Here is a 2,078-nt window from a genome sequence, read left to right on the forward strand (position 1 = left end):
TTGCATCAAATAGCATCATTTGGAATTTCTCTGTCAGGGTCCAGTACAATGTCAGACCAGGAGACTGAGATCCTTAGGCAACGGGGTACTGGGGAATGGAATCAGCCCCTTGTTCATATGGATTTTACATGTGCTGATAAGGCAATAAGTTGTTTTCAGATTTATGTTGTTAAATTAATTAAGTGCATCATATCTATAGTCTTGATAACTGCACACAGTGATAAATGATGCTGAGTCAAGGTTCAGGTTATCTTGCTAAACATTTGATGTAATTTACCTCTGGTTGTGGACGCTTTTTCTCCACACCCTGATCACCTCTGATCCTGAAATATGTGAAGAGGTATTAAAAGATGCAAAATTCTATATACAGTTATTATTCAGTACATCCAAATTGACTCGTGTGTGTGTGTGCATATCAGACTGAATTATGTCTTTTACATACCTTGAGGGCAAACCGTTCTTATCACAGGAGGTCAGGAAGAAAGCGAGGCCAGTAGATGAACTATTATTGTTGGCAGGTTCTAGGTACATGACCTGGACAAAGATCATAAAAGTACCACTTTAATAATACTATGACTTAAGTCTAAGCATAATTTGTTGAAACGGCTTCATTTAATAGTTTTACATGCAACCATAGAGAAATTATCCATAAACCCGTGCGTCACAAAATACTGTATATCATTTGAATCAATACCTTTCTGGAAAAGCCATCTATGCCCCCAAAAATGAGTATGTTGTACCTATATAGGAGAAAGTCAAATTTAGTATATTGTATGCATTTGTTACAGATGATTCATTCATTTGACAACTTCATGTGAAAGCAACTTACCTTATGAGTTTGTGGTTAGTATCCACATGCACAAGAGATAGGCGGGCTCTTAAAGAGTAGCTTCTTCACACAACACAGCCTAACTGTGTCAAGCGCACAAGAATCCCAGCTGCATCTACTCTATGCATAGCTGCTTTCATTCTGTTCCACTGTACCCTGTGGCCTAAGGATCTCAGTCTTCCCATTACCAATCTGAAGCCAATATTTGGCATTTCAGCTTTAATGTTAGACACTAAGGTGTCAAGCTCCTGGTCTGACATTGTGCTGTAGGACCCTGTCACAGAAATCCAAAATTCTGCCATTCGCCGGAATAATGTAGCTTGACTGACTCCCAACAGTTTTGAAATTGTTGGTATAGACAACTGAGTATCTATCTGTAACTTTTCTTGCTCAATTATTAATTTTGGTCGTCCCCTTGCCCCTTTGCACTGTCTGTATATCGGGAGAAATAAAATGTTGCTCACTGTCTACCTGACTTCTGACCTGGTTTGTGAGTTCTCTAATGGCATTGACTATATCTAATGGCAACTCCATCTGCTCTGCCAATGAATCGAGGAGTAACAATTCATGGGTGCACATGAAATGAAGATAATCAAGATCCAAGCAAGGACAGCTAAGCACATATTGCATCTTGCTTCGCAATCTCTCCAAGATTTGACGTTTCAGCAGGTTCTGAAGGAAAGAAGGCAAAAGATAGATAGGCCTACACTTCAAATGTCAACATTAAATCATAAAGGGAAATCATTTTTATGGCATAGGCTATTCACGTATAGGCAATAGGCCTAAGTATGTATCAATGAAAATATTCGTGAAACCATTGGGATATAATAAAATATAGACTATAACACAGTAAAGATAGCCTACAGTAGGCTATATCGGACCTATTGCACCAACAGGGCTGAACTACGAAGGCTCTGTGTCCACCAAGTATTTTTTCCGAGCAGAAAAGAGCTGGATGTGCGCACTGGAGTTTGAGTCACGATCTGAATGCTTTTCCCGTGATACCGGCGAGAGCTGCAGGCTATAAGGCTTTCAGAGATCATCTGGGATTTAGTCTATAGCCTACGAAAAATAATAAATAGGCCTAGGCCGGGCAAGCCCAGAGCCTGCACTGGGCTACTGAATAAAAAACACAAATGCTTAGCTAGATTAATAAAGTCATAACTAAGACATCTGCTGAAAAACAATATTTTTCCATTTAGTCTAAACAATTAGTGTAAGTTCTACTTCCACAAGAGTGACTTTAAGC

General features: G+C 39.3%; 1 long non-coding RNA gene across 1 annotated transcript; it reads right to left on the bottom strand.

The window, feature by feature from the left end:
* Positions 1–293: 293 nt before the first annotated feature.
* Positions 294–1,792, bottom strand: LOC132982235 (uncharacterized). Its single transcript, XR_009674693.1, has 3 exons — positions 695–1,792; positions 443–534; positions 294–323 (listed from the first exon to the last, which is right to left on the bottom strand). It is a non-coding gene; the product is annotated as an uncharacterized LOC132982235 (long non-coding RNA).
* Between the last annotated feature and the right edge of the window lie 286 nt (positions 1,793–2,078).

The sequence above is a fragment of the Labrus mixtus genome, chromosome 10 (assembly GCF_963584025.1).
Source record: "Labrus mixtus chromosome 10, fLabMix1.1, whole genome shotgun sequence".
Taxonomy (NCBI): Eukaryota; Metazoa; Chordata; class Actinopteri; order Labriformes; family Labridae; genus Labrus; species Labrus mixtus.